Source organism: Macaca mulatta, chromosome 15 (genome assembly GCF_049350105.2).
Source record: "Macaca mulatta isolate MMU2019108-1 chromosome 15, T2T-MMU8v2.0, whole genome shotgun sequence".
NCBI classification, from domain to species: domain Eukaryota; kingdom Metazoa; phylum Chordata; class Mammalia; order Primates; family Cercopithecidae; genus Macaca; species Macaca mulatta.
Window position 1 is genome coordinate 2,387,556 of NC_133420.1, and position 12,965 is coordinate 2,400,520.

Genomic DNA, 12,965 nt, shown 5'->3' on the forward strand with positions numbered 1-12,965 from the left:
AGCTTTTTTTTTTTTTTTTTGTGCTACTACTGAAGTTGCTTCGTTGTGGAAATGAGGTTATTGCAGGCACCTAGAATTTTATCTCCTTCACTTGTACAATGGGAAGAAATTCTCCAACAAGCACAGGAATCTGACTTTCTGATATTGAGACTCCTAGGCATCAAGCCCCGTGGAAAGGTTGGTGATTACGTGAGCGTTGGCGTTGATGTGGGTACCCTCCAAGCCGGACGCAGGGAGCAGGGAAGGGCAGAACAGGCCCCTCAGGAGCCATGAGAAAATCAAGTGTTGGCAGCAGTGGTGAGGGTTGATGTCAGGGGCCAGGAGGAGGTGGTGAAGGGAGCATGTGCCTCAAGGCAGCCCTGGAACCCGTGGTCCCTGCAGTGAGGTCTGATCTGCAGGGGACGTGGACGGCCACGTGGCAAGGCCCACGGACAGCCTGGACTTGGCTGCCTCAGAACTCTGGTGGACGTTGCAAACGGCCCCACAGGGTTGCAGTGCACATTCCTCGGACAGAGAGAAGACGCTTGTAACTGTTCTCGGCACGAAGCCAGCGCCCTGTGAACAGTGGCCACTGCTGTTGTGACTGAGTGCCGTCCAACTGGAGGCATTTCCTCTGCTCAGTTCACTTAATTGGGCCAGGAATGGGGTTGCCCTGCCTTCAACAAGCTTGACGCATTGAACGAGGACTCAGTAAAGTACTCTGTAAATATGCTCTCCTGGCTAGAGTGAGCAAAGCCCAGGGAGAGAGTGGTTCCTCAGTATTAGACAGGTGTTTGGCAGGGCCAGCTGTGTGGCTGCCAGAGCGAATGTGACCAGGAAGCCTCTGTCCCCCCGGAGGTGGCCAGCGTAACTGTTACACGTGCCGTAGGTAGAAAGTGGGCACTGCTGGGAAACTTGCTCATGTTGCTGTTTCCTGATTGGAAATTCAAGGTTTCTGAGCATCCTACATCGAATTTGTACATTGCTGAGACTGTACACCTTTCAACACTTGTTTTTTCCTGCTTTTCGGATCTATACAACCTGGCATTTGGCCGTGGCTTCCAGAACAGGCTGGATGCAGAGTGAAGTCCTCTCCTCACTGTCAATCTTTGCAGATGTCTTTCTTGAGAGTCTCAATTAGGTTTTTACTTAACTAGACTTTTAAAATTGCCATGCACATAACTCTACCAGTTACAATCGTGAGCTAACATGGGTTTTTGGTTTTACTTTGATGAATGTTTAACATTTGCATGCTGGATGTGGGGGTGGAGGTCATTTATCTGCTTTTCATTTCCTTCTTGGTTATACTTAGTGACTTTCAGGTACGGTGTGGAAAGCCTGGCACAGGGTGAATTGCAGGCTGCAGTGTGGCGCAGTGGACGAGAGGCGCGGGCTGCAGTGTGCACAGTGGATGAGAGTGAAGCTATTTCTATCCTCGAGGGAAACACACAGGAAACAATTTAAAAAACTGATCATCTAGCTTGAATGAGGTCCAACAAATTCAGTTTGCAAAGTTTAACTTCCAAGTTAACTTAGTAACTTTTCCCCCAAGTCATTAATTTAGTAGCTTATGTTTATTGCCTAAAGCAAGTGATAAATTCTAAAATGAATGACTAAACATGTAATAATTTAGGCATACAGCACCTGAAGGGAAAACTGCCAGTATGCTAAAATATTGGATACAGATGCTCAAAAAATATAATGTAGCATTCTTACAATGCATGTGCTTTTAGCATGTAACTTGGTGAGTAGTTTTGAGCTATATTTGTAGGAATGTGTATCTTGAATACTTTAGGACACCACTGGAGATGTGTGCTTGAGAGGTATAAATACTGGATGTTCTTCTCCCTTCCCTTAAATGAAAAACATTAGCTCCCTTCCTTTTTATTTTTATTTTTTGAAATGGACTCTCGCTCTTGTTGCCCAGGCTGGAGTGCAGTGATGCAATCTCGGCCCACTGCAACTTCCGCCTCCGGGGTTGAAGTGATTCTCCTGCCTCAGCCTCCCCAGTAGTTGGGATTACAGGTACCCACCACCATGCCCCACTAATTTTTGTATTTTTATTAGAGATGGGGTTTTGCCATAGTGTCCAGGCTGGTCTCAAACTCCTGACCTCAGGTGATCTGCCCACCTCGACCTCCCAAATTGCTGGGATTACAGGTGTGAGCCACTGTGCCTGGCCAGCTCCCTTCTATAATGATTTTACAGTTGTTTTTGCTTTTTGTTTTTTTGAGACGGTGTCTCACTCTGTCGCCCAAGCTGGAGTGCAGTGATGCAAATCTTGGCTGACTGCAGCCTTCACCTCCTGGGCTCAGGTGATCCTCCCACTTCAGCTTCCTGAGTAGCTGTGACTGGACACACGTCACCACGCCCAGCTTTATTATTTATTATTATTATTAGTAGTAGTAGTAGTATTTTTAGTAGAGACAGGGTTTTGCCATATTTTCCAGGCTGGTCTCGAGCTCCTGGGCTCAAGCAATCTCCTGGCCTCAACCTCCGAAACTGCTGGGATTACAGGCGTGAGCACCACATTTGGCCCATTTTTTTTTTTCTTCCAGGATTAGGAGTCGACTTTCAGAAAATCCTTCAACCTTGCAAGCTTAATTTTCCATAAAAATATTCCTCTAGGATAAAAACAAGACACAAAGAAGTACGTGTGGACTGCAGTTAAAAATTTTCAACACAACTTAGCTTAGGAAAGTTGACATTTACAAAGAGCAGGAGGCCTGTTCAGTGCCTTCTAGGCACTGGGAATGGCGGTCTGTGGGCGACCCTAACATGTGCGGCGTCCTGAGACGTGATCGTGGTGTTCACGCTTTTACCGAGGGCTTCCCAGGGGTACCAGAGGCTGTTCTTCTGCAGTCGGCCAGCCAGGCAGCGGCTGCTGGAGAAGGAACAAACAGTAAAAGACAGATGGACATGGTGTTATTGTGGCAGAGAGGTTAAAACCAGGGTCACTTTGTTCTTACAGTTTTAAAAAGCTAATAATGAAGTCCTTAAATATGTTCAGGATTTCAAAGCAGTTGTGGGTGTGTCTGTGTCTCTAGCTCCCGTTCGGGTGCTTCCTGCGAAGAGAGCTCAGAGACGCCACCTTTCCTTGATGAGGTGACAGGGCCTGGAGAGGTGTGAACCCCGTGGTGGGGGGGAAGACTGACCTGGGGTGAGGCTGGGTCAGCGTGGGGATCCACCCCCACTCCACGTTCCTGTAGGGAATCCACAGTTCTAAGTCTTTATGATAGGGGTAAAAATAACCTGGAAGAGGTGTTATTTTTTAAGAAGTAAGTGCCATGCTCTTTTTTCCTCATACTTTTCCGTGTTTAAGCAGCATTGAAGGATTAGGCACTAGTAGCATGTTGTTTTGGAAACAATGTTGTTGGTTATTTTACGTTGAATATGGTACTAAGGTTGCCTGGTAACAGAAGTTTTCCTTAAACAACATAGAACTCTGTTGAATCTGTTGCCCCATTGGCTGAGCCGTCTGAAATCAGTGCAGTAGCAGCTGAAGAGGCCTCTTCCCCTTGGAGGAAGCCGCTGGATTGGCAGGAGGCACCGCTCTTGATTTGAGGGAGTGAGGCGCCTTTGCAGGGACCCCACGTGGCCCCTGCAGCTCTCTCCTGCCCCCTGCTGGTTGGCCAAGCAGCCTTGCGACAGTGTGCTCATTGTGAATGTTCACTGGGGCAGGCCGAGGCTTTTGTTCCAGAAACACTGACTTCAGAAACGGCCGGCTGTGTGTGTTGAGCATGGCAAGAAAGACTTACGTGTGTCTTAAACCTCTTGAACAAAGCAAGTTGATGTTTCAAATGCATCTCAAAGGCTAATGACTTTGCTATGGTCAATATTCAGGAGAAAAGAGGGTTTGATGAAACAGAAAGACAGGAGTGGCAAGTGACATGCTTGTGCCCCGTATGGCTAAGCGATGTCCTGGCCGTTCCACACCACGGCCTCTGAGCAGCCAGCCTGCAGATACTGGGTCAATTTAGATATCCCTGATCTCTGTAGAGGTTTGATCAGGTAGCCCAAGAGCAGATAAACACAAACGCTGACTGGAAACCCTGGCACACGGAGACACTGGAAACAGCAAGCTGCTATTAACATCATAGTAAGAGACAGTCGCCTGCTCTCAGGGGTGTCCGTTTCTTTTGCTTCTAGACGTTCATCTGCGTTACAATACAGTTTTGCTCAGTTTATCCCCATTACTCCACTGTCTTCGCCGTTAAAGTCTCAGTCAGCACTTAGCTCTGACACTGCAGGAGTTTCACTGTGCGGCTGACCAGGCCTACCTGGCTTGGCTGTAAAGCAGGTGAGATTTTCCGGAAGGCAGTGACGAGAACCCGAGGCAGGAAAGAGTGTTGCTGGTCTACATATGGCAGTGCCCCTGCAGCAGAGCATGTACGTGCACGTTCAGGCTAAACAGGTGTAGGAGAGAAGAAAACCACCTACAATTAGTCACTTAAAATGCCACACACCCAACCCTTGAGACCCTAGCACATAGAGTAGTAGTGGTCTTGGAGATGGCAGGTGTGCTGAAGTCTGATTTTCTCACTTAGCTTTTCCAGCAGCGTTTTCCTCATCTCTAAGCTGGGGCTAACAACTGCCACGCGTAGATTTGTGCATGGAACCGTGCGTGTAAAGTGGGGTAGCCCCCAGGACCTAAGAAGGACTCGTGGTCAGTGTCGGTGGTCATGCGTGCTGTACGGGTCCCCCAGGAAGATGATTGCTACATATAACTCCCTCCGTTCAATGTCACTGAATGTAAAAGGTGGGACATTGGCTTCTGATGTGTCTGGTTTGCTGCAGGCCACGCTGCACCCCGTGGTTCCTGAGCCCTGAGCTGAAGTACATCCTGCTGCATCGCCTGTGTCGCTTTTGCTGTGTCACTTAGAGCTCCTGCCCTGGGAAACTTCCTCGCGCCTGACGAGCACCACAGTTTGCAGCAAGACCTGTCCAAAGCGTGGACTGCGAGAGCCCCGCTGTGGTCCTGTCCTCTCCATGTTGGGAGCGACTTTGTGGGGTTTGTCGGCCCTTCTCTCGGGTGTCCTGTGTCTCATGGATCAGCCGACGAGCCCCGTCTGGAGGAGCACTCTGCAAAACGTTGCCGGCCACCCAGATCTCCTAGCGCAGAGTGAGGCCACATCTGCAGACTTGACCGCACAGAGTCCCGAGGCATTCGGCAAGAAGGGGAGTGGGATGTGTGTGAGATCCCACTGCGGAAGCCGGCTCTGCTCCGTACTCTGCGTGCGGGGTGCCTGATGTTCAGACCTGCTGTGTCTATCGGGGGCCATGGCGGGGTGGTGGGAGTGGGGGCAGGGAGCAGCGCGGATGGATCCAGGAAAGGACTTAGTTGAATCCCAGCTGCCCACATACCTGTTGCTGGTCTTGGACAAGGTCCCTAGTTTCTCTGGGCTTTCGGTTTGATTGTAAGACTAGGACGCCGCCCCAGTCTGAAGATGTCGGTGTGTGCGGGAATGCCTGGCGCAGTCACCATGGGTTTTCCTTCAGCCTCCTCCGTGCCCCTCCCTGGGTCAATCAGTATCCATGCGTGCCACAAGTAAATTACAGTCCCTCCGAAAAACCAGTTGACCCGAGTTTTATGGTCGAGCATGGTGAGTGTCCTTGCCAGGAAATGCCACTAGATGTCTTGGGCCTGCTCCTCTACCTCCACAGCAATCCCCGGAACAGGCTGGTTCAGGACGTGGGAGGTGGGAGTCAGTGTTGTACCTAGGACAGGCTGAAGTCAAAGGCTCATTTGCTCTGTGAGGGGTGATCAGGATGACACATCAAGTGGAGCCCCATGGCTGACCCTGGAGGTGGACGGTCGGGTCGGATTGGCTGCCCTCCAGCACGTGTTTCGAGTGATGCCTTCCCTGGGTTACGCAGCCCTGATCTGTAGCGCACAACTTCCCAGCTCCAGCCAGTCTGGTCTTGCCGTCTCCTTCCAAGAAGATAGGTGCGGCGCAGTTGCCTTTAAGCGGCTCCTTCTGGACACCGCAGGGCAGCAGCAAGCAAGCATGGGCGACTTTTTTCTTACGTTGACCACAATACGCCGGGCCAGCTTTGCACGATCCCATTCAGCATCACACGTGTGCATCGGCCACTCACCTGTCCATCTGCCACAGACAGGCTTGCACAGGACCATTGAGTGGCCTTTACGGCAAAGAGCCTAAAGGGCTCACAGGAAACCTGGACCCAGCGCAATGGTAAGAGCGCAGCAATACCTGTCATTGATCAAGGGGTATTCTGGGCCCGACATGGTGTTAAGTGATCCAGTTCGGTTAGCACTCTTAGAATTAACCCCCTTTTGCCTATCAGGAAATCGAAGACGGAGGGCATTAACGCCAGGGAGCAGGGAGTAAGGGGACACACAGAGGGGCTGAGGGGCTGGGCATTCTGAGCCCACAGATCTGCCCACAGGCCCCGGCTGCACGGGCACCAGGGCTGCTGCTCTGGAGGGGATGAGGAGCTCTGGGGAAAAGATGGAGCCTGACGTGGGTAAGATTTGGATATTTTCAGAAGAGATTTTCAGCCTGGAATGAGGGTGTAAGTGACTGAATCGGAGTGATGAGCCAGATAGCCCGGCTGCGGGAGCTCCCCTGTGGGGTGAGGGAGGAAGGCCTTGGGGGCGTGTGGCTGAGCAGAGGCGCTGGGTCGCCAGGAGCCGCCGCGGGTTTGGAAAGGGGGAGAAACGCAGCGCCCTGCACTGCAAGGGCACCGAGACGTGGTTGTGGTTCTTCCTGACCGTGACAGGCACAAATGGTGCTGATGGTGGAATGCACGGAGTTTGCCTTCAGAGAACTCCTGCTGTCTTTTAAAACCTGGGCCTCTCATTTAAACTTGGTGGCCTCAGGTGAATGGTCAGAAACAGTTTCTGATGAGGTTGCAGAGACTGTGCATGGCCTCTGATTGTGCACATCCTGTGATTGTGTATAGTCTCTGATTGTGGCCTCTGGCCTCTTTGTGGCCTCTGATTGTGTGGGTCTCTGTGTGTGGTCTCTGTGCAGCCTCTGATTGTGTGTGGTCTCTGATTGTGCTCAGTCTCGGATTGTGCGCGGCCTCTGATTGTGGGTTGTGTGAGTTTCCCGGGATTAAGTAGATGAGCCTCGTGCTGGGGCAGGTGTGCCTTGTGTTGGGCGTGTGGATAAAGAAGTTTAACCCATCTCCTCTTTGAGAATGGCAGGGCAGTAACAAAGGCGGTTGATTTATACATGGCCATCCTCGTGAGGTGAGGACCTGAAAGGTTTACTGCTTTCCCGGAAAGCTGCTCTGGGCGTCACCATCACTGATCATGGACAGCAGCTCAGAAGCCCCCTTAAGGTGCAGGGAGGGACCGGCGCTGGTCCTGTCTGTGCCCAGGCTGCTGGTCACCCTGACGGCCAGGCGATGGCTGCCTGTGCACGAAGCTGGGGTTAGAGTGCATTTGGGCAGTGTCGGCTTTGATTTAGGTCAAGACTGATCAGTCTTCCTAAAATACTAGCCATGAAAGCTTTCATAGATTGTAGTTCTTTGGGAGATTTATATGTGGTTTTTAAAGCACAGGGCCCATGGCCAGTGTTGAATTACATTTTGTTCAGTGTAACTGACAGGACACTGGACCTGAGTCTCAGGCCTGCCACAGGGTTCAGGGAGCTTCAGAGAGGGAGATGTTTGTGCTCAAGTTTTCGCAGATGGGATGGGACATGGGCATGGGGCTGGAATGCTCTAACCTTCAATCTTCAGTCATCGGTATCACCTGTGCACACGCATATCGTTTTCAAAGATGGACAAGCTTTTGGGAAATATCTGAAGACTTTTCCAGTTTTGAAAGAAGCCGGGATGACACTGGAAACGGCAGGTGTCTTGGCTGCTGATCAGGTCCATCACCACGCACATGGTCCCTAACCTGGCCCACCTCTGATCATGCACAGCGGGTGACGAGGTCCATAACCTCACACTTCTGTGCACAGCAGGTGACCAGGTCCCTAACCTCAAAAGCTTCTGATTGGGTGCAGCTGGTGACCAGGTCTGCAACTTCGCATGGCTCTGATTGTGCAGAGCTGGTGACCAGGTCACTAACCACCCACACCTCTATTCATACCCAGCGGGTGACCGGGTCCATCACCTCACACCTCTGATTGTGCATAGTGGGTGACCAGGTCTGGAACCTTGCACACCTCTGATCGTGCACAACGGGTGACTAGGTCCATGACCTCACGCCTCTCTGCACAGTGGGTGACCAGGTCCATAACCTCACACCTCTGATCGTGCACAGCTGGTGGGCACAGGACCCACTTCAGTGAGGGGCTGACTTCCCAGGTGTGAAGGGGGAATGCTGTGTGGCTCGCTAAGCCCCTCCATGCTTTGGGGGCTCCAGGCTGTGGCCGGCAAGTAGGAAGTTGTCCCAGGAGGCTGCTGTGTGTTGGGGATGGGAGGCAGCTGCAGGGTGGAAGTACGATGTTGTCGTAGGGGGCCACTGTGGGGGGGTGGGACGGGAGGCAACTGCAAGTTGGAAGTAGGATGTTGTCCCAGGAGGCTGCTGTGTGTGGGGGAGGGAGGAGGCAACTGCAGGGTGGTGTGGTGGTCCCCGTGCCACTGATTTCAGGTTAAAATAGAATGTGGACCTCTTTTTACCATAGTTTTTAATTACTCCGCTAGTTTGTGTTGCTGTCTCTTGCTATGAAGTCCACAGTCTGATGTCTCTGTGGTCCCCATGTTTCCCTTCTGCTTGTGTTACCCGATCCTGTGGGTCAGCTGTGAGGAAACCACTCTCCACTCCTCATCTGGAGTGGTCTCGAGCTGGGTGTGCTGGTCTCCTTGTGGGCTAAAGTGTTCTTCTGTTACTGTTTTCTCTGTTTCTTGACCAAATTTAGCAGACTTGCGTATGATGCAAACACTTTAAAAAATGTCTTTTGCCTTTATAAAGAAAACACCTGCATTGCTTTAAAATGAACCTTTCCTGTGTCTCCATCCTTCCTCACAGATTGCTCTGTGTTAGAAACTCGGTGGTGTGTGTGCTTCATGGCCTCATTCCATCAAGCACTGTAACCTCTGATTGCAAAAGTGACTATACTCAAGGCAAAAAACTTTGCAAATGTTGAAAAGAAAGAACAAAAACAATATATTGTTCTCTTGTCATCCTGAAATGGCTACTCTTAAGATTTTGATGTAGTTCAAACTACATCAAAGTCTCACCTACTCCTGTGCCAATATTCATCCTTCAGCTCTGCCTCCGTTCTTCCTTTCTTTTTTCATGCTATGGGGTCTGCTTTGGAGATGTTATCTACTTTCATTCTTCCAAAGTCAAGCTTCTAGCTTTGGTTGGAACTGCAGACCCATTTACCCATTCAGCAAATACTTTCTAAGCACATGGATAGTCACTGAGAATACCGTGGTTCACCAACATGACTGCGGCCCCTGCTCACACGAACTTGCGGCCTGATGGGGAGAATGGGCACTAATATGACAATCAGTCTAATGGGTTTCTGATGAAGAATTGAGGAAAGCGCACCAAAGAAAGGGAAGCGGGGTTCTCTAAATTTATGCTGTAAAAGAATCTGGCGTATCTTGGGATGAGAGGTAGAAAACCGATGCATTCTGGAAGGTATGATCCCCTTGCAGTCTGGAGAGAAGTAGAGGTTGCTTGTTGAGGGGGGTGGAGTGTAGGGACACCACGGTCTAAACAGAGATGGGGGTGCGTGCGGAATGCCTCTTGCAGCAGGAAACAGGCACGTGCAAGGAAGTAAACACGGGAGAAAGTGGCACAAGACAAGAATGAAGGCAGGCAGGCAGGGGCTGGGAGATGATGGTAGATGCTTTATTCTCTTAATAACAGCAACAGGATGCTGTTGAAAGCACTTGAGGGAGGTGGGGAAGTGGGTATGACATGTTTTGTGTTTGTAAAATTATCACATTGTCTTACCAAACTATACTCCCTATTTTTTATTTTTACATTTTCCTTTAAGTTCTTAGATACATATGCAGGTGTGTTACATAGGTATACATGTGCCATGGGGGTTTGCTGCACCTGTCAACCCATCATCTAGGTTTTAAGCCCTGCATGCATGAAGTATTTGTCCTAATGCCCTCCCTCCTCTTGCCCCCACCCCCCAACAGGCCCCCGTGTGTGTCGTTCCCCTCCCCGTGTCCATGTGATCTCATTGTTCAACTGCCACTTATGAGTGAGAGCATGTGGTGTTTGGTTTTCTGTTCCTTTTAGTTTGCTGAGAATGATGGCTTCCAGCTTCATCCATGTCCCTGTAAAGGACAGGAACCCATTCTTTTTTATGGTTGCATAGTATTCCGTGGTATATACGTGCCACATTTTGTGTATCCAGTGTATCATTGATGGGCACGAGATATCCTCTTAACATGTGCTCCAGCAATTGCACTCTTAGGTATTTATCCAAAGGAGTTGAAAACTTGTGTTCACAGAAAAACCTGCACATGGACATTTATAGAAGCTTTAATCATAATTGCTCATTTTATTCCAGCTTTATTCATAATTGCTCAAACTTGGAGGCAACGAAGAAACCAAAATGTTCTTCACTAGGTGAGTGGATAAATAACCTGTGATATATCCAAACAATGGAATATTCTTTAGCACTGAAGGGAAGTGAGCTGTCAAGCCATGAAAAGACACGTAGGAACTTTAAACATGCACGGCTACACAAAAGAGGCCCCTCGGAAAAGACTAAATACTGTAAGCTTCCAACTAAAGGACATCCCGAAAAAGGCCAGACTATGGAGTGAAAATGTCCGTGCTTCCCAGGTGTTGGGAAGAGGGAGAGATGAGGAGGTGAAACACGGAGATTTTTAGGATTTTAGTGCAACTGCTCTGTACGATGCTATCATGGTGGATACATGTCATGACATATTTGTTCAAACCCATAGAACAAGCACCAAGACGGAGCCCTCATGTAAACGGTGGACTCTGGGTGACAATATGTCAACGTAGGTTCTTCAATTATTACAAATGCTCCTTCTGGGCAGGAGTGTTGTTAGTTGGGGAGGCTGTGCACGTGGGGGAAGGGAAGGCATATAGAAGGTCTCTCTGCACCTTTCCCTCAATTTTTCTGTGAACGTGAAACTGCCTAAAAGATAAAGTGTATTTTTAAAAAAAAATAAAGGAAACAAAAAGTCCTCACAAAAATCAAATGAGAAAATGATCACACTGGGTGCTTCAGGTCAAAATGGAAGAACAAGGGCTGTATTTACCATCCCACCTGATGACTTTTTTCTCACTGCTTTTCAGCATTTTTTTGGAGTCTAGTCAGTGCAATAAGGCAAGTTAAAACACATAAAATGCACCCTTATTAGAAAATAAGATTTAAAACTATCTGTATCTGCAGGTGACGTGATCACCCGTGTGGAAAATCTCCTGAAATCACAAAAAGCCACTAAAACTACTAATAATAAATTACTTACTAATAAGTGAGTTTGGGTTTAGCTTGTATCTTGCAAACTTTCCATAAGCAGTATTTATCTCTTTATACACTGGCAAAGAAATAATTGGAAATGGAAATTTACAAAGTAATATTAAGACTAAATCTGACAAAAGATGTGTAAGATCTATGCACTGTAAAGCAGGCAGTGATGCTGAGATAAATTAAAGAACTAAATAAATGAAGTGATATACTGTGTTCATGGATCAGCAGGCTCAATATTGTTAAGATGTCAGTTCTGCCCTTGTGGAGCAGAGGTTTAATGCAATTCCAATCAAAATCCCAGCATGATTTTATTTTATTTTTTTTCAGTAGAAATGAACTAGCAGATTCCAAAATGTGTCTGGAAATTTAAAGAACCCAAAAGAGCTAAGACAACTTGGAAAAAAAATGGTGGAGGACTTACCTGAACTATCAAAACTGGGTTAATGAAACCTCCTAGAGGGTCTAGTAATAATCTCACAAACATGTTACCTATACATAGTGGATTTTTGAAGAAAGGTTCAAAGACATTAAATTAGAGAAAGGACGATAATGATGATAGAAGGATTAACTACTACAGGCCAAAAAGGGAAAAAAGAGCTCCTGTTAAATATCTTCACATTGTTGGTGTCACTCATGCAATTCAATTCACATTTTGTATATCTAAAAGTTGAACAGACTTCTTCATTCTCTTTCCCCAATTCACTCCACAGAGATGCTGATGTCTTTCCGTGGAACTTGGAAGTTTGCTATTCTTTTTAAAATGACTCTCTTAGATACTGTTTCTGCAAGAAGTTGTGGGACTGTAACTTACAAATACTGTTCTAAACCTTGGAATCACACGTTTCCCTTTTTCTCTACTTATCGTTTCTAGTCAGTTTCCCATTTCCTCTTCTTCATATTTGCACTGCATTCCTTCTAGTTCAGGCTCTTGTTACCCCACTTGATCTCTTGATGTGGTCACCTGAATGTCCTTCATGTTCCAGCCTCCTGGAATCCTTCCTTCATGACCCTGAAGAACTGCCCTCCAGACCCGCAGGTGTGACCCGGAATCAAGGATCTCAAAGCCGAGTGGGATCTGAGAGGCTATCTAGACCAATCCTCCATTACAGACGTAAACCTTTTGATGACTTCACTTCAGAGCCCAAAATATTTGCACTGCAGGCAGAATCACCTAAATCACTTAATGTGATGTTCAGTCTTCCCGTGGTATCTTCCTCTCTGCATCTCCCTACTTTCGGTCAGCCATTTCTCACTCATGACACCGAACCCTTCATTCACATCACATTATTGTTCTTCTCCACACACACTTGTTTGTTTTCTGCCTGGGTTTTTTGTTACATTCTTCCCTCTACTGGCAATATCATTTTCCAAGATCTGACTACAGAATTTTAACGTATTCCTCAGAATGACTCACATATCACATATTCGACCAAATGGCTGCAGATTCTGTCACTTCCTCTCTTGTCCTATGGCAACCTGGAGAATCTTCTTCTCTTAGCCAATAGGATTTATCATGGTCCTTCTTTATCTTAACAATAGTTTAGCAGGACTGAGAACTGGGAAGTAGATTTTTCTCCCAGGGGTGAG

General features: G+C 48.1%; 1 protein-coding gene and 1 long non-coding RNA gene across 3 annotated transcripts in view; both read left to right on the top strand.

Annotated features, from left to right (window-relative positions):
* The window catches only part of LOC144334883 (uncharacterized), a 210,180-nt gene that overhangs the window by 174,697 nt on the left and 22,518 nt on the right, over positions 1–12,965 (top strand). The window lies entirely within an intron of this gene.
* LOC144334909 (uncharacterized) overlaps positions 1–12,965 on the top strand; it is a 113,341-nt gene that overhangs the window by 97,702 nt on the left and 2,674 nt on the right. The window contains exon 5 of one of the 2 annotated variants that reach the window (XR_013405164.1): positions 10,443–10,860. This is a non-coding gene — a long non-coding RNA (uncharacterized LOC144334909). Of the gene's footprint in view, positions 1–10,442; positions 10,861–12,965 lie in introns of those variants that run through there. The other variant, XR_013405165.1, reaches the window with a different exon arrangement.